This window comes from Bufo gargarizans, chromosome 3 (assembly GCF_014858855.1).
Source record: "Bufo gargarizans isolate SCDJY-AF-19 chromosome 3, ASM1485885v1, whole genome shotgun sequence".
NCBI classification, from domain to species: domain Eukaryota; kingdom Metazoa; phylum Chordata; class Amphibia; order Anura; family Bufonidae; genus Bufo; species Bufo gargarizans.
This window is the reverse complement of record NC_058082.1, coordinates 389,285,319-389,312,838: the sequence shown is the minus strand read 5'-3', so window position 1 is coordinate 389,312,838 and position 27,520 is coordinate 389,285,319. Positions and strand designations below refer to the sequence as shown.

General features: G+C 44.9%; 1 protein-coding gene across 1 annotated transcript in view; it reads left to right on the top strand.

The window, feature by feature from the left end:
* Window positions 1-27,520, top strand: part of TMEM167B (transmembrane protein 167B) — a 90,644-nt gene that overhangs the window by 51,224 nt on the left and 11,900 nt on the right. The gene's annotated exons all lie outside the window — the stretch shown is intronic.

The window sequence follows — 27,520 nt, the reverse complement described above, 5'->3', positions numbered from 1 at the left end:
CGACGGAGACGCCGCCAGGCAGAGCCAGGGGCCCCACATGCTAGGGATCCTGTGGCCCACCCTAGTACAAGCCGCCCTGGGGATCGTACTGGTTTCCCGGCCCACCAAATAAGCCCACCGGAGCCCCCTGCCGATGAACTTAGTTGGTGTACCCCAGTGGACTTTGAGCCTGAGATTCCGGATTTTGCTGGCAATCCTGTAATCCATATTCCCGCAGTGGGGTTTACTGAAATTGACTATTTTTTTATTATTTTTTTCAGTAACCCACTGGTGAATCTGATGGTGGAGCAGACGAATCTGTACGCCCAACAGTTCGTCGCTCAAAACCCAGGCTCATTTTTGGCTAGACCTGGTGGCTGGACCCCGGTCAGTTAAGCCGAGATGAGGACATTTTGGGGCCTCGTGCTGCATATGGGTCTAGTCCAAAAACCCAGTGTCGGGCAATACTGGAGTGGGGACATCCTATACCAGACCCCACTGTACAGTATGGTCATGACATGTCCCCGGTTTGAGGCCATCCGGAAATGTCTGCATTATTCCGATAATGCAGCATGTCCCCCCCGAGGTGATCCTGCCTATGACCGTCTGTATAAGATACGGCCGGTCATCGATCACTTTGGGGCCAAATTCATGGAGGCCTACGTACCTGGAAGGGAGGTCGTGGTTGATGAGTCTCTCGTTGCGTTCAAAGGGGAGACTCAGTTTCCGCCAATATATTCCCACAAAGCGGGCGAGGTATGGCGTGAAGCTATACAAAATTTGTGAGAGTACCTCAGGGTACACTTACAAATTTCATGTGTACGAGGGGCGAGATTCCCGTATTCAACCCCCAGAATGTCCCCCCACTCTGGGTGTTAGCGGGAAACTCGTTTGGGACCTTATGTACCCACTGCTGTATAACGGTTACCACTTGTACGTGGATAACTTTTATACCAGCATTCCCTTGTTCAGGTCCCTTGCCGCCAGATCCACGTTTGCTTGTGGGACCGTGCTGAAAAATCAACGCGGCCTCCCTGCCTACCCCCTCCAGGTACCTATCCCCAGGGGTGAGACCCGTGCACTTACCTGTGGAAACCTGTTGCTGGTCAGGTATAAGGACAAGAGGGATGGCCTTATGCTGTCCACGGTAACAGCACCACCCCCGTCTCTGTGCGAGGTACCACGGCAACGGTCCTCAAGCCCGATTGTATCGTTGACTACAATCGGAATATGGGAGGAGTTGATCTCTCTGATCAAGTCCTCAAGCCATATAACGCCATGTGCAAAACCCGGGCATGGTACAAAAAAGTTACGGTCTACTTGGTGCAGGTTCCCATGTACAGCTCTTTTGTACTATCCCGAAGCGCTGGCAGCACAGGGACATTCCTCCAGTTCTATGAGGCAGTCCTCAAGGCCCTGATCTTTTCGGACCGGGAAAGAGCAGGCCGGAGTACCTCGGGAACTGTAGGCACCCGGATCGTCCCTGGCCAACACTTTCCAGGTGTGGTCCCCCATACTGGAAAGAAGGGACGAACCCCCAAAAAGTGCAGTGTGTGTCGCAGGAGGGGGATACGGAAGGACACCACCACTCAGTGCGACACGTGCCCAGACCATCCGGGCCTCTGCGTTATCGATTGCTTCAGGGAGTATCACACTTCCATGGAGTACAACATTTTTATAACAGTCCTCTAGAGAACATAAAAAACTATGGCTCTCAGACTTTGGAGACACGGAACCAATTTTTCCCCCCCCCAAAAATATTAGTTTTAGTGCAGGCATCCTCAAACTGCGGCCCTCCAGATGTTGTAAAACTATAACTCCCAGCATGCCCAGACAACCTACAGCCATCAGCAGGGCATGGTGGGAATTGTAGTTTTACAACATCTGGAGGGCCGCAGTTTTAGGATGCCTGCTTAGTGTCTCCAAAGTCTGAGAGCCATACATATTGGGCATCAACGCATGCGTAAAAGTCGTTATAAAAATAACTTTTGACCAAATGCCTCGGATGAACGGTGTTGAAAATATTAAATAAAAACGGTGCCAAAACACCAATTTTTGGTCAAAATTTCCATTTGAATCCTTTTTGCCTTAATAAAGCAAGGGTTAACAGCCAAACAAAACTGAATATTTATTGCCCCGATTCTGTAGTTTGCAGAAACACCCCTTTTTTTTTTTTTTTTTTTTTTTTTTTAACACCATGTCCCATTACAAGCCCCCCCTGATGTAGCCTAGACTAGAAACTCCAAAAAAAGTGACCCCATCTAAGAAACTACACCCCTCAAGGTATTCAAAAGTTACTTTACAAACTATGTTAACCCTTTAGGTGTTCCACAAAACTAAATATCGAATGTAGAAACAATTTTAGAATTTAATTTTTTTGTTACATTGCCTCAAAAAAGAGTAATTACCCCTAAAATAGTTCCAAAACAGCAACCACCTTATCCCGTAGTTTCCTAGATGGGGTCACTTTTATGGAGTTTCTACTCTAGGGGTGCATCAGGGGGCTTGAAAGGGTACGTGTTGTAAATAAACCAGTCCAGCAAAATCTGCCTTCCAAAAACCATATGACGTTCCCCTTCTTCTATGTCCTGCCGTTTAGCCAAATAGTAGTTTACGACCACATATGGGGTGTTTCTGCAAACTTCAGAATCGGGGCAACCCATCTTGAGTTTTATTTGGCTGTTAACCCATTTTTTCCAGTAATAAAGTAAGGGTTAATATGGAAAATTTTCCAAAAATTAGAAATTTCAAAATTGTTTCTCCATCTGCCATTAACTCTTGTGGAACACCTAAAGGGTTAACAAAGTTTGTAAACCCAGCTTTGAATACCTTGAGGGGTGTACTTTCTTAGATGGAGTCACTATTTTGAAATTTCTATTCTAGGGGTGCAACAGGGGGCTTCAAATGGGACATGGTATAAACAAAACCAGTCCTGCAAAATCTGCCTTCCAAAACCCATATGGTGTTCCCCTCCTTCTATGTCCTCCCGTAAACAGTAGTTTACGACCACACTTGGGGTGTTTCTGCAAACTACAGAATCGGGGCAACCCATTTTGAGTTTTGTTTGGCAGTTAACCCTTCTTTTACTCCTGGAAGAAATTGATTATATTGGAAAATTTTCCCAAAAATTGAAATTTCTAAATTGTTTCTCAATCTGCCATTAACTAAGGGTAAATAAAGTTTGAAAAAACAGTGAATACCTTGAGGGGTGTAGTTTCTAGAATGGGGTCATTTTTGGGAGGTTTCTATTATCTAAGCCTCACAATATGACTTCAAACCTGAACTGGTCCATAAAAAGTGGGATTTTGAAGATTTCAGAAAATTTTCAAAAATTGCTTCTAAACTTCTAAGCCTTGTAACATCCCCAAAAACTAAAATATAGTTCCCAAAATGCTACAAACATGAAGTAGACATATGGGGAATGTAAAGTCATCACAAATCTTGGGGGTATTACAGATGTAGAGAAACTGAAACTTTGAAATTTGCTAGTTTTTCAAACATTTTGGTAAAAATTTGTATTTTTATATGCAAAAAAATTTACTTTTTTGACCCAATTTTAGCAGTGTCATGAAGTACAATATGTGACGAAAAAAACAATCTCAGAACGGCTTGGGTAAGTCAAAGCGTTTTAAAGTTATGAGCACTTAAAGTGACACTGGTCAGATTTGCAAAAAATGGCCAAGTCCTTAAGGTGAAATAGGGCTGAGTCCTGACAGGCCCAATTAGCATATTTAGGTATATATATGTCAGTACAGGTCTTCTAAAGTCTATTAAAATCATCTAAGTAGCCCCCCTGTCCACCTTATAAATACCAAAATATAAAGTTTTATAACCTGCTTGTCCGGTCACCAATCTGCCCAAGGGGCGGCATTTCATGTCAAAATGCACCCAGCCAGCCGCTCCCAACTGCCGTTCTGAAGCCCCGCCCAGCTCATCAATATTCACTTCGCTGGGCGGCAGCTACAGCTCTCCCGACTCAAGTGCCCGGCGCATGTGCATAAAGCAGAGGCTGCAGCGCTCTGTACGCAGGCACGATGTGACCCCGGCCAGGGTGCATGCGCTGAAGATTGGACGGAGGACGTGCCCAGAGGATTGAATGGGCCATGCGCAGGATCGTGAGTCGGGAGAGTTGTAGCCGCCGCCCAGCGAAGTGAATATTGATGAGCTGGGCGGGGCTTCAGAACGACAGTTGGGAGCGGCTGGCTGGGCGCATTTTGACATGAAACGCCGCCCCTTGGGCTGATTGGTGACCGGACAAGCAGGTTATAAAACTTTATATTTCGGTATTTATAAGGTGGACAGGGGGGCTACTTAGATGATTTTAATAGACTTTAGAAGACCTGTACTGACATATATATACCTAAATATGCTAATTGGGCCTGTCAGTGTCCCTTTAAGGGGTTAAGGACCAGTTTAGGTCTGAAGTTTGTGAGGCTTGCATAATAGAAAACACCTATAAATGACCCCATTGCAGAAACTACACCCCTCAAGGTATTCAAAACAGATTTTTAAAAACTTCGTTAACCCTTTAGGTGTGCCAGAAGAATTAAAGGAAAATATAGATGAAATTTCAGAATTTCACTTTTTTGACATTTTCCATTGTAATCCATTTTTTCCACTAACAAAGCAAGGGTTAACAGCCAAACAAAACTCCATATTTGTTGCCCTGTTTCTGTAGTTTACAGAAACGCCCCACGGCAGGGGACAGAAGGAAAGGAACTCCATATGGTTTTTGGAGGGCAGATTTCACTGGGATAATTTTAAGTTGCCATGCCACATTTGACGACCCCCTGATGCACCCCAAGAGTAGAAACAAAAAAGAAAAGACCCCGTTTTGGAAGCTACGGGATAAGGTGGCAGTTTTGTTGGTACTATTTTGGGTACATATGATTTTTGGTTGCTCTATAGTACACTTTTTGTGAGGTAAGTTAACAAAAAAAATAGCTGTTTCACACTGTTTTTTTATTTTTTGTTATTTGCAATGTTCATCTAAAAGGTTAGATCGTGTGGTACTTTTATAGAGTAGGTTGTTACGGACATGACGATACCAAATATGACTTTTTGGTTGTTTTTCAGTTTTACTCAGTGGCGCAGCGTGGGTTGCAAGCCAAATATTGCGCCCCCTCCTCTGACCTGTGGCCATACAGATAATGCAGTAGATATCACCTGCAGTCCTATGTAACACCACAGATAACACGGTGATAACTCTGTGTACAGATAATGTAGTAGATGGGTGTGAGCCCCCAGAATTCAGACACACAGTGTGACCTGAAGTTTGGGGACAGGCTGCTACAGTGGTGGGCCAAATTTTATATCCACCCTCCCATCACTACAGAACATACAGGGTAAGGCCTCATGCACACGACCGTTGTGTGCATCTGTAGCCGTTGTGCCGTTTTCTTTTTCGCTGACCCATTGACTTTCAATGGGTCCGTGGAAAAATCGGAAAATGCACCGTTTTGCAGCCGAGACCGTGATCCGTGTATCCTGTCCGTCAAAAAAATAAGACCTGTCCTATTTTTTGGATGGACAACGGTTCACGGACCCATTCAAGTCAATGGGTCCGTGAAAGAACACTAATGCACACAAGATTGGCATCCGTGTCCGTGATCCGTGGCTGTAGGTTACTTTCATATGGACGGATCCGAAGATCCGTCTGCATAAAAGCTTTTTCAGAGCTGAGTTTTCACTTTGTGAAAACTCATATCCGACAGTATATTCTAACACAAAGGCGTTCCCATGGTGATGGGGACGCTTCAAGTTAGAATATACTAAAAGAACTGTGTACATGACTGCCCCCTGCTGCAGACCCCCCCCCTCCCCCTCCACCCTGTAGTTAACACATTGGTGGCCAGTGGGCCCCCTCCCTCCCCTGTAGTTAACTTGTTGGTGGCCAGTGGGCCCTCTCCCCTCCCTCCCCCTCCTAATTAAAATCTCCCCCCCTATCATTGGTGGCAGTGGAGAGTACCGATCAGAGTCCCAGTTTAATCGCTGGGGCTCCGATCGGTAACCATGGCAACTGGGATGCTACTGCAGTCCCGGTTGCCATGGTTACTTAGCAATTTGTAGAAGCATCATACTTAGCTGCGAGCAGCGATGTCTGTGTCCGGCCGGGAGCTCCTCCTACTGGTAAGTGACAGGTCTGTGCGGTGCATTGCCTAATGATCTGTCACTTACCAGTAGGAGGAGCTCCCGTCCGGACACAGACATCGCAGCTCGCAGGTAAGTATGATGCTTCTACAAATTGCTAAGTAACCATGGCAACCGGGACTGCAGTAGCGTCCCGGTTGCCATGGTTACCGATCGGAGCCCCAGTGATTAAACTGGGACTCCGATTGGTACTCTCCACAGCCACCAATGATAGGGGGGGAAGATTTTAATTAGGAGAGGGAGGGAGGGGAGAGGGCCCACTGGCCACCAACGAGTTAACTACAGGGGAGGGAGGGGGGCGCCCACTGGCTTCCAATGAGTTAACTACAGGGGAGGGAGGGGGGGGGCCCACTGGCCACCAACGAGTTAACTACAGGGGAGGGAGGGGGGGGGCCCACTGGCCACCAACGAGTTAAAAAGAGTCGGGGGGGGGGGGGGGGTCTGCCCCCAGCACCTGCCAGGCAGCAGGGGGCAGTCATGTACACCGTTTTTTAGTATATTCTAACCTGAAGCGTCCCCATCACCATGGAAACGCCTCTGTGTTAGAATATACTGTCGGATCTGAATTTCATGATCTAGCTCATATCCGACAGTATATTCTAACATAGATGGGGACGCTTCAAGTTAAAATATACCATCGGATTGGAGAAAACTCAGATCCGATGGTATAAAAGGGACTCCTGACTTTACATTAAAAGTCAATGGGGTACGGATCCGTTTGCATTTGCACCATATTGTGTCAACGTCAAACGGATCCGTCCCCATTGACTTGCATTGTAATTCAGGACGGATCCGTTTGGCTCCGCACGGCCAGGCGGACACCAAAACGACTTTTTTTTAATGTCCGTGGATCCTCCAAAAATCAAGGAAGACCCACGGACGGAAAAACGGTCACGGACCTACGGACCCTGTTTTTGAGGACCATGAAAAAATACTGTTGTGTGCATGAGGCCTAATACAGCGCCTCATACCTCTTAGTCTACTTTCACACTAGTGTTTTTATTTTCCGTTTCGCGAGATCCGTTCAAGGCTCTCACAAGTGGTCCAAAACGGATCAGTTTTGCCCTAATGCATTCTGAATGGAAAAGGATCCACTCAAAATGCATCAGTTTGCCTCAGTTTCGTTTCCATTCCGCTTTGCAGGCGGACACCAAAACTAGCACTTTTTTTCAGCCATTTCTCGTCTCTGCAGTTTGACAAAAAAAAATTAGTTTACTACTTTTCCATCATCCTTCCATCTTCTGGTCAAATCATCCTACCATCCCCAATACTCTGCCTGCTGTGCTCCCCAATATTATACTGCAGAAACAGATAAACCCCCTGATAATAGTAGTACCATGCAGATAGTGCCCTTTAATAATTATTGGCACACAGTGCCCTAAAATAACTGCACCCAGCAAATATTGCCCCTGACACTAATAGTGTCAACATAACGTCCCCCAAAAAGAATTGTGGTAAGCTGATACTGTGCCAAGGTGCCACCACAGTAATAGTGCTCCCAAAAGTCCCAACAATAGGAATAATTCTATGCTAGAGCACACATGGTAGTAATAGTGATCCTACAGTGCCCCCAACATGTCCCCACTGTGCCCCAGAGGTAATAATGCTCCCATAGCGCCCATACTAGTATTCATGTTCCCCCTAGACCCCCAGTAGTAATAAAGCCCACCATAATGCGCCCCAGCAGTAATAATTCTCCTTATAATGTGACAGTGCAAAAAATCCCCCCTTTAATGTCCCCTATAGTGCCCCTATAATGTGCCAGTATAAAATAACCCCATAGTGCTCCTCTCCCCCCTTCCTCATAGTGCCCCCCATAATGTACCAGTATAGAAAGGCCCATTTATAGTGCCCCTGTAGATGCCCTCAGTTTCCCCCATAATTTGCAAGTATAAACGTATAAAATACCCCTTAGTTCCCCCATAGTACTCCTCTCTCCCCTTCCCCATAGTACCCATCATAATATGCCCCTGTACAGAGCCCCCCATATAAAATACTCCTTTGTGGCCTCAGTAGATGCCCCCCCACTGGTTTTTCATAATAAAGCATTTTTAGTGTCTCCATATTCTGCGAGCCATAGTTTTCTTATTTTTTGGGTGATTGTCCTAGGTAGGGTCTAATTTTTTGCGGGATGAGATGACAGTTTGACTGTTTTGGGGTGCCACAAACAAATGGCAATGCCACACTGTAAATACAAACTTTATTAAAGGTAAAATATTACAATACAGTACATAGATAATTATTTTGAACAGCAGCCATAACAAAATGGAGGACACAAAACCAAGGAGGAGGCTGAGGGGTCAGCACATACGGGACACTGCGAACAGCATGAAAAAAAGCAGGCATCCACATTCACCTGTCTATAAGGTGTATGAAACTCCCAGACAAAACCCAAGGAAAAGGAAAGAGCAAAAGTGGCATGTGGAGAAAACATAAATGTAGTAAATACCCGCTGTGTGCTGGCTCCTCAGCCGCCGCCTCCCTGGTTTTGGGGTGCGTATGACTTTTTTTTTGAATGCTTGGTATTACACTTTTTGTGATGTAAGGTGACAAGAAATGGCTTTTTTGAGAAAGGGGCATTTTTTTTTACTTGAAGCTTTATTTTTTTATTATGAAAAACACTTTTCTTTTTTTTCTTTTCTGTCCCACTCTGGAACTTCTGGGGATCTGATCCCCTTTACAATACCTTTACCACTCTAATACACTTACAGCTTCCTGCCTGTGAGATCCAGGGGGCTGGATCTCACAGGCTCTCACGGGAGGGCAACCACGATGCCTAAGGAAGGCATTGCGCCCCCGTCACAGCAGCGTGGGGACTCGATGGACACCCGACAGGATACCGCACGTGCCGTGGTCAGCGCTGACCGCGGCAGTGCAAGGGTTAATGCGCCGTCATCGGTGAAAACACAGATACCGGCGTATGCAGCAGGTACCCGACTGTCAGTGACTGCCGGGTCCTTGCCGCTGATCAGGTGGCCGCAGCTCCTGCACCCGCCCGATCGGCATGAAGTACATGTTCGTCGCTGGACCTTAAGTCACGTTCAGATATGACGTGCATGCACATCGTCCTTAAGGCGGTTAAATACTGTATTCTTACACCCCCCCCCCCCCCCCATAACTTTTTTAGTTATGTAAACGGAGATATGAGAGGGCTAATTTTTTTTAAGGACAATCTGTAGTCTTTGCTAATACCATTTCGGCATGTGTATGACTTTTTGATCACTTCTTTGATTTTTCGGGACGTAATGTAAAGTGATAAAAAAAACTGTGAAACGGCCATTTATATTTTTTCCGTTATGCCATTCACCATATCAAAAGTGTTTATATATATCAATAGTACGCGCATTTTTGCACACTACTGCCCATTATGTAATTTTTTTAAATTTGTTTCTTTTGATTATTTATTATATATATATATATATATATATATATATATATATTTATTTTTTATTATTTTTATATTTTTAAAAACTTTTTTTTTTTAGGTCCCCAACTTATGATCATCACATTGCAACTTGTATAGAATAATGGAATTTGCACAATTTTTCTATATAGAAATTGCTATATCCCAGTTCAGTGCTGCCACCTGCAAGCCTGAACTGGAATATACTAATAATAAGCCTGGAAGCCTAGTACAGACTAAGGCTACATGCGTATCCGCAAAAAAAAACTGAACGGAAACAAACAACATTCATGTGCATGTAGCCTAAGGCCTCATGCACACGAACGTATTTTTTAACGTCCCGCAAAACGTGGTTCCGTTGTACCGTGATCCGTGCCCCTTTTTTCTTCCGTGGGTCTGCCGTGATTTTTGGAGGATCCACGGACATGAAAGATGAAAAAAAAATCTAAGTCAAGTTTGCCATTGAAATGATAGGAAAAAACGGACACGGATCACGGACACGGATGACAATCTTGTGTGCATCCGTGATTTTCACGGACCCATTGACTTGAATGGGCCCGTGAACCGTTGGCTGTGAAAAAAATAGGACAGGTTATATTTTTTTCACGGCCTCGAAACACGGGTCACGGGCGCGGTGTAAAAACGGTGCACAAGCCGAGTTTTCAACGGCCCCATTGAAAGTCAATGGAGCCGCAGAAAAAAAACGTCTAACGGCACAACGACCACGTGTGCACACAACGGTCGTGTGCATGAGGCCTAAGACTCAGCAAAGGATGTTTTCCCATGATCTCCGCCGGGGAAAAGTGCTCCTGACCCAGAACTGCGCATGTCTGGGTTTTAGCACTCAAATGTGACCACAGCATCTGAGGGGTTAAATATCCTGGGTCATCATTTATGTATGAAACAGCAGGCACCCAGCGCAATGTTGCTCGCTCTGCTCCTTAGCAGGATACGTTTTGCCAGAACACTTAATGCTAAGTACTTAATGCTAGTACGCTTCAATTTAAATTAATGCTGGATTCGACATTCCGGCAAGTGATCAGTATTTTTGGCCGGAGAGAAAACTGCAGCATGCTGTGCAGTATTTTCTCCGTCCAAAAAACATAAGAGGGACTGGACTGAACTGATGCATGCTGAACGGAATGCTCTCCATTCAGAATGTATTAGGATAAAACTGATCTCTTTTTTTCCGGTATTGAGCTCCTGTGACGGAACTCAATACCAGAAAACAAAAACGCTAGTGTACCCTAATAGTACCGTAATTTAAAATGTATTTTCACAAATGCCAGAAGTCTAGCTAGCAAAATGCGGGAGCTGGAGGATATGGTACTAACTAGAAGAACACAGATGTAGTTGGTTACACATAGTTGGACTCTTCACATGACTGGGCTGTTAAAATTGAGGGTTTTACACTATTTAGGAAAGACATCGTCAATAGAAAAGGATGTGAGGAGTGATCTGAACACAAGTATGAAAGAGGCAATTGTGGGTGAGAATGATGAAACCTTATGGGTGGAATTACAAAGGGATATAAGCCCTAAAAATAATACTTGGTGTAATCTATAGATCCCTCTATCAACACAGAGGAGATTGAAATGCAACTGTATAACCAAATAGAGCGGGCGTTGCAATATCTAATATTTTATACTTTTTTTTTTTTTATACTTAAGTTTTACACAATAAAAAAGCATTTTTGAAACAAAAAAAATGATGTTTTTGTCACAAGGGTGTCACAACCTATGTGCCTGGGGTCAGAAGGTCGCAGCGAGTGGCTACTCCCTCGGTTTCTCAAGAGATCGCTCCATGACCTGGGGGAAAAAATGGTTAGACGGCTGGAGGAGCTTTTAAACTAGGATCTGGGAGGGGAGGTGTCATACTAACAAGGGGGTAGATAGTGTAGATAGAGAGTGGGTTATAGAAGAGGACAGTGGGAATTTTGTGGGGGGGCTGGGGTTAGCGAGGAAAATGGGGAGAAAACTTGGCATAACTACCGTATACATTTATGAAAAATAGAACTGCTGGTAACAAGAACCTGTTACATACAAAAATTAACCAAGGTAACCAAAAAATCCCAGATAATCACTTTACAGATAATGGTAATTTTTCACAAATGCCAGAAATCTAGCAATCAAAATGGGGGAGCTGGAGGCTATGGTACTAGAAGAACACATAGATGTAGTTGGTGTGGCTGAGACATGGTTGGAATTTTTCACGTGACTGAGATGTTAATATTGAGGGTTTTACACTATTTAGGAAAGACGGTCAATAGAAAAGGTGGTGGTGTATGTGAGGCGTGATCTGAAGATAAGTGTGAAAGAGGCAATTGTGGGTGAGGATGTAGAAACCTTTATGGGGGGAAGTTCAAAGGGATATAAATATTGAAAAAATAATACTTGGTGTAATCTATAGACCCCCTAACATCACAGAGGAGATAGAAACGCATATAATCATATAGAGAAAACAGTGGGGTTGCGTGGAGACGCTAAAAAGGACCACAGAGAGGCGCCAGAATCCCTAGTATCTAGGATTGTGATGGTATATAACCCAAAGATAGAAGCTTACGTTGTTAGGTATACATAAGTGGGATGGCATTGGCAATACTTACACACTCACCAGCTATTATTGTTCTTGGGGTTAATTAATATATGGTAGGCAAATGGTAAAAGCAATGGTAGGCAAATATAAAATCAAAATTTTAGTGACTCGCTTCACCCAGGAGGGTAATGTGGGATAAAGCTCAAGACGCCCACATCACACCACCTGCGCCTGGATCGCCAGTAGAGTCTCAGAAACGAACAATGATCGCTCAGGAGTCCTTGTTCTTTCTATTGTTCCTTTATTCCAAAGCCAGGGTGGGGGAGTGAGCAGCTCGACGCGTTTCGGGGCCTCTTAGTGGGTCCCCTTCATCAGGAGCATATACAGTCATAACACAATACAATGGGGTTTAAATAGCAGATAAAGCAGAAAAAAGACCGCCCAAAACGGCTTAAAATGCTGTCACTTCCGGTGTCTGCATTGCGTTCCACAGTGGAACGCACTGGAAGTGACGTCCTATTTGCCTCTAGGTTGTCAGTTTTACAAACGGTAGATAAACATAAAAGTACAAAAAAAATGGTCAGTTCTGAATACATGCGGGGCCGGATTTTGAAAGTTATCGGTATCTGCATCTATTTTGCCGATATTCAGATAACTAATCGGGAACAAGGATCGAGCTGTTCTCACAGTAGCACAGGCAAGAAGGAAGCAGTGTCTCCCACCGTCTGTGCTGCTGCCACTGCCACCAATGAGAGGAGGGAGGACAAGAGGAGGCCACTGCGCCACCAATGAAGATAACTCTCTCATTAATTCATATACAGGAGGCAGGAGCTGGCTGCAGAATCACATAGCCGGCTCCCGGCCTCTATAAATGCGATCTGCATCTGAGGGGTTAACTGCCACGGATCGCAGCTACCGCTCATAGAGGTCGGGATCCGGCTATGTGATTCTGCAGCCAGCTCCCGCCTCCTGTATATGAATTAATGAGAGAGTTATCTTCATTGGAGGTGCAGTGTGCCCCCCCCCCCCCCCACCAAGCCCCCCAGTATTAATCATTGGTGGCAGTGGCCACAGGGTCCCCTGTCTCCTCCTCCTCCTTAGTGGCAGTTCCCATGGTTACCATGGCAGACAGGATGCTATTGAAGCCCTGGCTGCCATAGTCAGCTCCCTGCTGCTGTGTGTACAGAGCCCAGGGCAGCAGGGACAGTGTGAGGTCCTATTCAACCTGATAGAGCTCTGTCAGGCTGAATAGGACAAGGGTTCTAGTCCCTAAGGGGGCTAAAAGTTAGTAAAGAAAAATAAATATTAAATATAAATAAAAAAGAAAGATTTACAAAAACCTACACATTAACAATAAACATGTTTATTTTCAGCAGATTTGCATAGGATAAAAAAAAATAAAAAAATCACAGAATATCAACAAATAATGAAAATTTACAGAATATCAGTATAAATTATCTATCGGCCTGAAAGTTCACAGATTATCAGTATCGGCTCAAAAAAAATAAAATAATAATCAATATCGGTCGATCCCTACAAATTACCCCTGTAATTTTTTTCCCGCATCAGATACACATTTTTTGCAGATGGAATGCAGACCCATTCATTTCAAAGGTTCCACATGTCTGTCCCACAAAAAGATAAACGTGTCCTATTCTTTGCAGACAAAAATTGACATTTTGAGAATAGGCCCAGAGTAAACTGCGGGATGCACGTGTACAGTATTCGTATTTTGCGGTTTACAAACCACAAAATACATAGGGTCGTATGTATGAGGCCTTAGCTGAAATCTAAACCATGAGCAACCTCTTTAACAATAATACAACTTTTGCTATTTACTCTAGGGTTGTTTCGATACCATAAAAAACGTATTGCGATACTCGATACCACGCAGAAAAAATAAAACTCCAAAAAAAGCCGTGTGCATTCCGCAATTTATGCAACGTCCGGCCCAGGGGCGTAGCTAAAGTCTCATGGGCCCTGGTGCAAAAGTTCAGCTTGGGCCCCCCTTCCTCATTGCTTTGTGGCAAGGGGTAGAGAAGCACAAAGTCTTGACGCTGCGCACTCCCACTCCCCTCCAGCCAGAGGTGTAACTTGACCAGCATGCATTTTCTATAATACCAGTGTCTTCTTATGCACCACAACGTTCTTTGAGCCCCCTCAGGCTCCTGGGCCCGGTAGCGACTGCTACCTCTGCACCCCCTATAGCTACGCCCCTGACTATGTGATTATCAATATAGGCATGCAAGCAAAGGGCCAGTCCGAGTCTGTGTAAGCGGATCCAACTTGACAGAAGGCAAGGGCAAAACAGGTAGTCAGGGGCCAGTGATACCACAGTGCGGCACAAAATACTGCCGCCCCCACTGCGGTAGAATTCAGGAGGGCACCTGGTGCTCCTAGCATTAAATAATGCTGAGAGCACCAGAGTGTTATGTACCCATCCAACGGCTGTGAGGAGGGCTCGGGCGGCCCCCAGGGGTAGGCAACCTCCGGCACTCCAGCTGTTGTGAAACTACAACTCCCAGCAGTCATAATTGCTCTGCTCTTAAAACTGCTGGGAATTGCAGTTCAACAACAGCTGGGGTGCCGAAGGTGGCTGACCCCTGATGTAGGGTCTGTGACAGGTCTGCCCTTACCCCCCCCCCAACGAGTTCTAGCCAGGAGCATGATATGATGGCGGTTAGGGCTCATGCACACAGCTTTCAAATATATATAATGAAAGCGATAATTGGGAGGAATATGCGGTGTCAGGCCATTGCTGAAATACATGAAGCCCACGGGGGCACTCAGGAAAGCGGCATTTGATATTTGCCATTCGGTGTTCTTGGAAAGGAGGGTGACCACTTTTTTGCGCGCAGTAATGGCGGACATATTGCTTAAGACTCATAGTCATTGGTTATTATTTTTGAACTTTTATTTTTGAAGAAAATTTTCCACAGCTCACAGATAGAACATTTTCCCTCAGAGCCTATGTTCATTTTTGAGGGCTATTTTCCCTCAGCACAGTTCAGTCATTAATCCCAATTCATCCCTGTTTACTAAAACTTCCCCCGACGTTAGTCTCCACACCTCCCCATTGACTGCGACCTTCATCTGTATTAGTACTGTAGAGGGCCCGGCCAGAGGCTATTCAAAACTCACCTCGCGCCGCCAGCCACCGCACGTCCGCTCAGTCACTTCCGGCTGCTGCTTCTGAGTGTCTGACTGGGAGGGAGCCGGAGATGCGCGGAAACCACGCCTCCGGGCGGCTCCTCCTCACTCAGACCTCACTCAATGTCTGCTTCCGCGGCCGCCCCCTCTGACACACGTGAGCTGCCTACTGCGCTGCGCCGTGCGCACTGCCCCCGGCACTATTAGATCCCATTTTGAATAGGAGGCGGTGGGGGGGCCGTGGGCCCCCCTGGCTCAGGGGCCCGGTCGCAATTGCGACCGCTGCGACCCCTGTAGCTACGCCACTGGTCCGGCCCATAATCGAACAGTCCTATTCTATTTTTTGGGGGGACAAGGTGACCCCAAAAAATATAAAAAAAATGGTAAACAACGCAGTTTTTATTAAATCTTTTTTTCTTTTACGGCGTTCACCGCATAGGAGAGATTTTTTTTATATTTTAATAGTTTGATCTTTTCGGACGTGTCTATGTAATATTTTATTTGTTTATATATTTTATAAATTTAAACTGCGGGATGCATGCGTACAGTATCAAGATGTATACACAGTGGTAAAGTTGTCCCAAAAAAACTGACGCCCGTGTGAAAGAGGCCTAAGGGTTTGAGTAGTCCTACCGACATATTTTAAACCGCACAGCATTTGCATTTTTTGATGCCACATTTAAAGCACCCTTTTCTTATTAACAGTGGAAAGATGGTTTTTGTAGGGGCTTTGAGTTTGGGGGAGGACGGGGCTATAACCATCTTTCCACTGTTAATAAGAAAAGGGTGCTTTAAATGTGGCATAAAAAAATGCAAATGCTGTGCGATGATTACACATGACACTAGGGCCATTGAAACAGGAGGCCCCTCGGGCCCTTGGACAATAAAAGAAGACCTAAACTGTGGGACAAGAAATGTCATATATCTTCTTAGATGCCCCTGCGGTTTAAAATATGTCGGTAGGACTACTCAAACCCTTAGGGAAAGAATGTGCGAACATAGGTCTAACATCAAACGTAAAGTCCAGACACACAGCGTATCACGCCATTTCTCTGAACGACATGAGGGTTCCATAACCGGTCTCACAGTTACTCCTTTAGAAACCATCACCTCATCATATCAACAGTTTTGCCGGAAGGAAATGTACTGGATATTCACACTAAATACTCTATCCCCTTTCGGCTTCAATGAAGGTTTAGAATATTCCAATTACTAAAGGAGTATCGTTGCCATATCTTGTATCTGCCCTCTATGGGACAACTTTACTACTATGTGTACATCTTGATACATATGCCCACTAATATTTTTATTGATTTATTTCATTTTCTACTTTGCATTTATGATTTTTTTATTTATTATATTTTTTATGATAAATTATTATTTAATTTTTCATTATTGATGTTATTAATTGTTAATATTATTCTCTTATTAATTATTGTCAATATATACTATACATTATTCTAACCAATATTGTTAATTGATTACCAGTATTATTATTATTCTCATTTATTAACTATTAACAATACTCCCCCGTTTTTATCAGTCACACTATGACTAGCCACTCCCTTGAACTGAAATATAGATGCAGAATAATGCATATAAACACATATTTGATCCTGCTAACAGCTCTAAACCATAGAAATGTAATCCTGATCATGTGACTAGGGAGCCAATCATGTGACTCCACTCTTACCCCTCCTCTTTAAAGATACTTTTGTACAAAATCCGTATTTTTTTCATAAAATCCGCATTCTTAGGCTTAGTGTAAGCTTATTGCCAAGGGACCCCCCCCCCCCCTTTTTTTCCGCATCTTTCGCCTATTAAAACAGATACTCCTGGCTAGAGGCGCACTTCCGGTTTGGGTGCGCTCCACTGTGGAGCGTACCGGAAGTCCGAGATGCGTTTCACTGTGGGCGCACCAGAGAGAGGGACACAATCCTACAGAAATACCCGGGAACGGTGAGGACGTGTTACCAAACCCCCCACCGGCCCTGCATGTATTCAGAACTAACCATTTTTTTGTACTTTTATGTTTATCTACCGTTTGTAAAACTGACAACCTAGAGGCAAATAGGACGTCACTTCCGAATTTTAAGTTTTTGGCGGTCTTTTTTCTGTTTTATCTGCTATTTAAACCCCATTGTATTGTGTTATGACTGTATATGCTCCCGATGAAGGGGACCCACTAAGAGACCTCGAAACACGTCAAGCTGCTCACTCCCCCACCCTGGCTTTGGAATAAAGGAACAATAGAAAGAACAAGGACTCCTGAGTGATCATTGTTCGTTTCTGAGACTCTACTGACGATCCAGGCGCAGGAGGTGTGATGTGGGTGTCTTGAGCTTTATCCCACATTAACCTCCTGGGTGAAGTGAGTCACTAAAATTTTTATTTTATATTTGCCTACCATTGCTTTTACTATTTGCCTACCATATATTACTTAACCCTAAGAACAATAATATCTGGTGAGTGTGTAAGTATTGCCACCCCACTTATATATACCTAACAACATAAGCTTCTATCTTTGGGTTATATACCATCACAATCCTAGATACTAAGGATTCTGGTGACTCTCTGTGGTCCTTTTTAGCGTCTCCACGCAACCCCACTGTTTTCTCTCCAATCACCCACCTTGAGGGCATCAGGGTGGGTTGAGACCATTGGCAGCCTGCCCTTCTCTGTTCCACTATTGTCAATTTACATATATATTTTTCTCCAATATTCAGGTGTAATCGAATTACACTTATTCTGCCCCACCTTTGGCGCCCTGCGAAGTTATCCCTGGACCATCGTTCTGAAGGCCCAGTGACTAACCCTCTTTTTTTCTTCACCCTGTCTCTGACTTATAATCAAATAGAGCAGGCGGCACAGGCTGGTACAGTGGTCATATTGCAAGATTTGTAACTTCCCACCTATTGACTGGGGTCATGGTTCTGCCTCAACCTCAAAGGGGAGAAGATTCCTCAATTTGCTGCACTTTATGGGCCAGTTTGTAGAAGCTCCCACTCGTTGCAATGCTCTGTTGGATCTGATAATCTCGAATGATTCAGAGCTGGTTAGAAATGTTACTGTTCAAGAAACACTAGGTTATAGTGACCACAATATAATTATATTCCCCCTAAACTATAAGAAGCAAACTCTCTCAGGCTGAGCAAAAACACTGAATTTTAAAAAGTCTAATTTCCCTGGGTTGAGGGCAGAATTTCCCTAGTCGTCTCCATGATACCACATCCTGAGACTGGCTTCTTCTGATAGGAAAGGAAAAACACAGAGAGGTTTAAATCCCACCCCACCAGTGTTTTTCCTGTTGTACCAGGATAGGAAGCAGGAGAGGTGCATGGAGGCTCTTTTGGGGCCCACCTGTAAGGCATATATGCAGGCCGAGGTCGGATCCGCAGTGCGTCTCTCCCTCCTCTTCTGGTGGCCTGTGCACGGGCGCAAACTGTTGAGATCCCATGCAAAGATTCCCCTGCGGCGGTCCAGGCGGGCTTCATGCAGAGGGGAAGGAAGACGGAAGCCAGAGCGACACTGAGATGCGTTCCCTCCTGCCGCCGGCGCATGATGTCAGACGCTGGGGGTGGGGCCGGACATCATGACATCATCTCCAGGCTCCGCAGGTCTCAGGAAATCCGATAGAAGCATGGTTTACATCACTGTATCCGACACTTGGCATTGTGCTTGGTAATGTAAGGCTTGCATGCAGCTGCTCGGCCATGTAAACTTATACCACACAGTTTCCGGTATGCAGTTTTTTTGTGCAGATGTTAAAGACGGAGACGGTCTGGAACTGGTATATAACTTTACTGATTGGGCTGCACAGTGGTTCAGTGATTAGCACTGCCTTGCAGCACTGGGGTCCTAGGTTTGAATCCAACCAATATCTGCATGGAGTTTGTATGTTCTCCCCATGTTTGCGTGGGATTCCTCCAGGTACTCCAGTTTCCTCCCACACTCCAAAGACATACTGTTAGGGAACTTAGATTGTAAGCCTCATTGGGAATAGCTTAATACTAATGTCTGTAAAGCACTACAGAAAATGCCAGCGCTATATAACTGCCACTTCGGGGCTGGGTACCTTCCACTTTTCATATAGACCTCATGCACACGAACATAGAGGCACATTTATTAAAACCATTGTTTCATGCCGGCCTTAAAGCCATGCATTGGCAGTAGATCCACCAGTGGTATGAAGAGGTCTGCACCTCTACATTATTTGTCAGATCCAGCGCTGCTTCTAAATGTAAGATAGCTTTCGAGCCGTCTTACATTTACACCATTTCCTACACCAAGACTCCTTTCACACTCGCGTTTGGTGCGTATCCGTCATGGATCTGCACAGACGGATCAGTTTAGGCTCCATTCACATGTCCGTGGTGTGTTGCGGGTCCACAACACACCCGCCCAGCACCTCTATAGAAATGCCTATTCTTGTCCGCAGCTGCGGACAAGAATAGGACATGTTCTATCTTTTGCGGAGCTGCGGACCCGAAGATCGGGGGCCGCACTCCGCAATTGCGGATGCAGACAGCACATTCCGTCCCCATAGAGAATGAATGGGTCCGCACCCGGTCTGCAAAATTGCGGAACGGATGCGGACCCATTTTGCGGATGTGTGAATGGAGCCTTAGATAATACAACCATCTGCATCCGTTCAGAGCGGATCCATTTGTATTATCTTTAACATAGCCAAGACGGATCCATCTTGAACACCATTGAAAGTCAATGGAGGACGGATCTGTTTTCTATTGTGCAAGATTTTGTCATAGAAAACGAATCCGTCCCCATTGACTTACATTGTGTGCCAGGACGTATCCGTTTGGCTCAGTTTCGTCAGACGGACACCAAAACGCTGCAAGCAAAGCGGAATGGAGATGGAACAGAGCAAACTGATGCATTCTGAGCGGATCCTTTTCCATTCAGAATGCATTAGGGCAAAACTGATCCGTTTTGGACAGCTTGTGAGAGCCCTGAACGGATCTCGCAAACGGAAAGCCAAAACGCCAGTGTGAAAGTAGCCTTAAACAGGAGTAGAAAATGATGAATGAGACGGGCCTGCTGGCCGTTCCACACCATACCCACGTTTTTAGACCTGGTGTGAGTGGTGAATATTCGCAGATTGAATCGCCACAATCTGGGCCAGAAATGCACCTAATTTAGGAATATTTCAGTATAACAAATTGCCCCTGTTTGTTTAACAAATTACTAGGGATCGACTGATTATCGGTTTTACCGATATTTGCGGCCGATATTCAGGATTTTGAAAGTTATCGATATCTGCATCTATTTTGCCGATATTCAGATAACTAATCGGGAACAAGGATCGCGCTGCTCTCAGCGCAATCCGTGTTCCCGCAGCAGCACAGGCAAGAAGGAAGCAGTGTCTCCCACCCCCTGTGCTGCTGCCACCAATGAGAGGAGGGAGGACAAGAGGAGGCCACTGCGCCACCAATGAAGATAACTCTCTCATTAATTCATATACAGGAGGCGGGAGCTGGCTGCAGAATCACATAGCCGGCTCACGGCCTCTATAAATGCGATCTGCATCTGAGGGGTTAACTGCCACGTATCGCAGCTACCGCTCATAGAGGTCGGGATCCGGCTATGTGATTCTGCAGCCAGCTCCCGCCTCCTGTATATGAATTAATGAGAGAGTTATTTTCATTGGTGGTGCATTGCGCGCCCCCCCACCAAGCCCCCCAGTATTAATCATTGGTGGCAGTGGCCACAGGGTCCCCTGTCTCCTCCTCCTCCTCAGTGGCAGTTCCCATGGTTACCATGGCAGACAGGATGCTATTGAAGCCCTGGCTGCCATATTCAGCTCCCTGCTGCTGTGTGTACAGAGCCCAGGGCAGCAGGGACAGTGTGAGGTCCTATTCAACCTGATAGAGCTCTGTCAGGCTGAATAGGACAAGGGTTCTAGTCCCTAAGGGGGCTAAAAGTTAGTAAAGAAAAATAAATATTAAATATAAATAAAAAAGAAAGATTTGCAAAAACCTACACGTTAACAATAAACATGTTTATTTTCAGCAGATTTGCGTAGGATGAAAAAAATAAAAAAAATAACAGAATATCAACAAATAATGAAAATTCACAGAATATCAGTATAAATTATCTATCGGCCTGAAAGTTCACAGTTTATCAGTATTGGCTCTAAAAAAAAAAAAAATCTATATCGGTCGATCCGTACAAATTACCCCTGTCATTTTTCCCGCATGAGATACACATTTTTTGCAGATGGAATGCAGACCCATTCATTTCAAAGGTTCCACATGTCTGTCCCACAAAAAGATAAACGTGTCCTATTCTTTGCAGACAAAAATTGACATTTTGAGAATAGGCCCAGAGTAAACTGCGGGATGCACGTGTACAGTATTCGTATTTTGCGGTTTACAAACCACAAAATACATAGGGTCGTATGTATGAGGCCTTAGCTGAAATCTAAACCATGAGCAACCTCTTTAACAATAATACAACTTTTGCTATTTACTCTAGGGTTGTTTCGATACCATAAAAAACTTATTGCGATACTCGATACCACGCAGAAAAAATAAAACTCCAAAAAAAGCCGTGTGCATTCCGCAATTTATGCAACGTCCGGCCCATAATCGAACAGTCCTATTCTATTTTTTGGGGGGACAAGGTGACCCCAAAAAATATAAAAAAAATAGCAAACAACGCAGTTTTTATTAAATCTTTTTTTCTTTTACGGCGTTCACCGCATAGGAGAGATTTTTTTTATATTTTAATAGTTTGATCTTTTCGGACGTGTCTATGTAATATTTTATTTGTTTATATATTTTATATGTAAAATTGGGAAAGGGGGTGATTTATACTTAATATTTTGTTTTTTATTTTATTTTAATTTTTTTTTACAGTTTATTTAATAACTATTTCTCCCCTTAGGGGTTAGAACCTGGGATCTTTTAATCCCTTTTCTATTCACCCTAATATAGGGTAAATAGCATCTTACATCTCTCCCTGCTGCCCCTGTGCATAGTACACACAGCAGCAGGGAAATTACCATGACAGCCAGGGCTTCAGTAGTGTCCTGGCTACCATGATTGGAGCCCCGTAATTACTCTGCTTAAGCTGCGGTCAGAGGTTGCCACTGCACCACCATTGAGAGGAGGTGAGGGGACTCTGTGGCAACTGCCACCAATGATTTTAATACTGGGGAGGGCGCACTGCGCCACCAATGTTTTTAATACTATGGGGGATGCAGCACCTGAGGGGTTAATTGCTGCGGATCACAGCGCTCTGTCAGAGGCAGGGTGCCGGCAATGTGTTTCTGCCGCCTGCATTTGTAATGTATTAACCACTTCAACCCCGCTAGCTAAAACCCCCTTAATGACCAGGCCACTTTTTACACTTCTGCACTACACTACTTTCACCGTTTATCGCTCGGTCATGCAACTTACCACCCAAATGAATTTTACCTCCTTTTCTTCTCACTAATAGAGCTTTCATTTGGTGGTATTTCATTGCTGCTGACATTTTTACTTTTTTTTGTTATTAATCAAAATGTAACGATTTTTTTGCAAAAAAATGACATTTTTCACTTTCAGCTGTAAAATTTTGCAAAAAAAACGACATCCATATATACATTTTTCACTAAATTTATTGTTCTACATGTCTTTGATAAAAAAAAAATGTTTGGGCAAAAAAAAATGGTTTGGGTAAAAGTTATAGCGTTTACAAACTATGGTACAAAAATGTGAATTTCCGCTTTTTGAAGCAGCTCTGACTTTCTGAGCACCTGTCATGTTTCCTGAGGTTCTACAATGCCCAAACAGTAGAAAACCCCCACAAATGACCCCATTTCGGAAAGTAGACACCCTAAGGTATTCGCTGATGGGCATAGTGAGTTCATAGAACTTTTTATTTTTTGTCACAAGTTAGCGGAAAATGATGAATGTTTTATTTATTTATTTTCCTTACAAAGTCTCATATTCCACTAACTTGCGACAAAAAATAAAAAATTCTAGGAACTCGCCATGCCCCTCACGGAATACCTTGAGGTGTCTTCTTTCCAAAATGGGGTCACTTGTGGCGTAGTTATTCTGCCCTGGCATTCTAGGGGCCCATATGTGTGAGAAGTAGTTTGCAATCAAAATCTGTAAAAAATGACCGTTGAAATCCGAAAGGTGCTCTTTGGAATGTGGGTCCCTTTGCCCACCTAGGCTGCAAAATAAGTGTCACACATCTGGTATCGCCGTACTCAGGAGAAGTTAGGGAATGTGTCATTTTACATATAACCATGCTGGGTGAGAGAAATATCTTGGCAAAAGACAACTTTTCCAATTTTTTTATACAAAGTTGGCATTTGACCAAGATATTTATCTCACCCAGCATGGGTATATGTAAAATGACACCCCAAAACACATTCCCCAACTTTTCCTGAGTACGGCGATACCAGATGTGTGACACTTTTTTGCAGCCAAGGTGGGCAAAGGGGCACATATTCCAAAGTGCACCTTTCGGATTTTGCAGGCCATTTTTTACACATTTTGATTGCAAAGTACTTCTCACACATTTGGGCCCCTAAATTGCCAGGGCAGTATAACTATGCCACAAGTGACCCCATTTTGGAAAGAAGACACCCCAAGGTATTCCATGAGGGGCACGGCGAATTCCTAGAATTTTTTTTTTGTCACAAGTTAGCGGAAAATGATGATTTTTTTTTCTTTTTTCCTTACAAAGACTCATATTCCACTAACTTGCGACAAAAAATAAAAAATTCTAGGAACTCGCCGTGCCCCTCACGGAATACCTTGGGGTGTCTTCTTTCCAAAATGGGGTCACTTGTGGCATAGTTATACTGCCCTGGCAATTTAGGGGCCCAAATGTGTGAGAAGTACTTTGCAATCAAAATCTTTAAAACATGACCGGTGATATCCAAAAGGTGCTCTTTGGAATGTGTGCCCCTTTGCCCACCTAGGCTGCAAAAAATCTCTGCCAAAAAAAAAAAGGAGGGGAAAGGCGTCTGCCAGGACATAGGAGCTCTGCCCAATATCCATACCCACTTAGCTCGTATACCCTGGCAAACCAGATTTCTCCTTTCACATCAATCGATGTGGATGAATAAATCATTGCCGTGAATTTTTTTTTTTTTTTTTTTTATATACAAAGTGTTTGCCAAAGCATACGAACGCCGCCTCCTCCTCAGCTCGTATGCCTTGGCAAACGTATCTGTTACTGCAGAGTAGAAATCTCGTCTTGCAGCGCCACATACACCGACTTGCGTGTAATCTGACAGCAGCGCAATGCTTCTGTCAGAATGCACATCAGTGCTGCAGCTAGTCGATCGGTTGGTCCACCTGGAAGGTAAAAAAAAAAAACAGGCCGCAACGCAATAATTTTATTAACTTTGGAACAGAACATATAACCTTTAACTTTTTGAACTAAACATTAACCTTTTTTTTTTTTTTTTTTTTTTTTAACCTTTTATAGAACAAACCTCTCCTTCCCCATGGGTCAATGTGCAAAGCGCAAATCGCCCAAAGATGTGGCGAAGTGCGTTATGCACTTTGTCCCAGGTGAAAGGAGACGTTTGCAGCAGCTGTGAGTGAATGGGCCCTAATAGCCCTGTGTACCTGTCCTGGTGAGATGATCCCTATTCTAGGTGTACCTGTGTGTGGTACTTCCGGAAACACTCCCCTAAGCATAGGGCAGGGTGGTCAGGACAGTCAGGACAGAAATAGCGGGTGTCACGCCTTATTCTACTCCTGCTACAGACACGACATCTTTTTCGGGGTGACGGTTGGGTTGAGGTACCAGCAACGACATTGGGGAAATGTCGCTCGTGTAGACGGCTAACTACACTGGTGGATGGGGCCACGGAACCTCCTGGGTACAGGAGGCTCTCGATAACCTCTTCCTGAAATTTGAGGAAGGATCGTGTTCTCCCAGCCTTACTGTAGAGAACAAAACTATTATACAGAGCCAATTGAATCAAATATACAGACACCTTCTTATACCAGCGTCTGGTTCTGCGGGAAACTAAATACGGAGACAACATCTGGTCATTGAAGTCCACCCCTCCCATGTGAAGGTTATAGTCGTGGACTGAGAGGGGCTTTTCAATGACACGGGTTGCTCGCTCAATTTGTATTGTCGTGTCTGCGTGAATGGAGGAGAGCATGTAAACGTCACGCTTGTCTCTCCATTTCACCGCGAGCAGTTCTTCGTTACACAGTGCGGCCCTCTGCCCCCTTGCAAGACGGGTGCTAACGAGCCGTTGGGGGAAGCCCGTGCGACTAGTTCGCGCGGTGCCACAGGCGCCAATCCGTTCTAGAAACAAATGCCTAAAGAAGGCCACACTTGTGTAGAAATTGTCCACATAAAGATGGTACCCCTTGCCGAATAAGGGTGACACCAAGTCCCAGACTATCTTCCCACTGCTCCCCAGGTAGTCAGGGCAACCGACCGGCTCCAGGGTCTGATCTTTTCCCTCATAGACATGAAATTTGTGGGTATAGCCTGTGGCCCTTTCACAGAGCTTATACAATTTGACCCCATACCGGACGCGCTTGCTTGGGATGTATTGTTTGAAGCCAAGGCGCCCGGTAAAATGTATCAGGGACTCGTCTACGCAGATGTTTTGCTCTGGGGTATACAAATCTGCAAATTTCTGGTTGAAATGGTCTATGAGGGGCCGAATTTTGTGGAGCCGGTCAAAAGCTGGGTGGCCTCTGGGACGGGAGGCGGTGTTGTCGCTAAAGTGCAGGAAACGCAGGATGGTCTCAAATCGTGTCCTGGACATAGCAGCAGAGAACATGGGCATGTGATGAATTGGGTTCGTGGACCAATATGACCGCAATTCATGCTTTTTAGTTAGACCCATGTTGAGGATAAGGCCCAAAAAAATGTACATTTAGGAAACTTGGACTGGTTTCCACCGGAAAGGCTGGGCATAAAAGCTTCCCGGGTTAGCGGTTATAAATTGTGTGGCATACCGATTTGTTTCTGCCACAACTAAGGGAGCATTCACACGAACGTGTTTTTCTTCCGTGTCCGTTCCGTGTCCGTTCCGCAATTTTGACGGACAATGCATGGACCCATTCATTTCTATGGGTCCGTGAAAATTGCGGTATGCCTTTTATTCTCATCCGTGTGCTGTCCGTTCCGTGTGTCCGTTCCGTGTGTTTTAGAACATGTCCTATACTTGGCCGCAAATCGCAGTCCGTGGCCCCATAGAAAGTCATTGGGTCCGTGAAAAACGGATAGCACACGGAAATGCATCCGTGTGTCATCCGTTTTTAACGGACCCTTGGACTGAAAACATTCTAGGAAACCCCATTTCATTACCCATCCGTTTTTTTTGCGGACCGTGAATAACGGATGACACACGGAAACACCACGTCCGTATTATACGGACTTGCGGAACGGAAAAGGAAAGATAACTGAAGACATACGGAACACACGGATCCGTGATTTACGGACCGCAAAACCAACACGGTCGTGTGAATGCTCCCTAAGTCTAAGAGCTCCGCAGTCAAGAACAGCTCAAAAAATCCCAGGGCCGAACCGATCTGAGCTGTCTCAACCCGAACTCCAGACTGGGCGGTGAAAGGGGGAACTACAGGTGCGGCTGAAGTTGGGGACTGCCAATCAGGGTTTGCCAGCACCTCAGGGATTCTAGGGGCTCTACCTTCTGGTGCTCGCTACTTCACCATGTTCTACGGCAGTGCTGGTACTAGGTCCAGGAAGGGCTGCGCTGCTGGTGTATGCCTCACCACATAATCCGACAGCACCAGCCCCACTCTGCTGCTGTTGAAGCGGATCCTGCGCAACCTGCAGTCTAGCGACACGGCGCCGGGTATGCCTGGTGGTATCAGGGACCTCAGCCTCCTCGTCCGAACCTTGGGTCAGAGAGCCACTGTTTTCTACAGGTTCATATTCTGACCCCCTAGATTCATCAGATGAGGGTTCCCATTCCTCATCCGACTGGATCAGAAGCCTGTAGGCCTCTTCAGAAGAATACCCCCTGTTTAACATTTGGGCAACTAAATTTAGGGGTATTCCCTGAGACTACCCAAGAAAAAAAGCAAGCCTGTCTTACAAATGGGAGGCTAGCGAAGTACCGGAGGCCGCTGCGGTTGATAAAAAAGATCAAAACTGATTTTTTTATTGCCGCAGCTCGTGTAAAGTGAATGTGCAGTGATAAAAAAAAAAAAATGTTGTCACTGCGGTGGGGAGGGCGTAGGTGAACGCACGTGTGGGCGACCGATCATGCCTGATCGGGCAAACACTGCGTTTTGTGTGGAGGGCGAACTAAAGTGACACTAATACAATTATAGATCT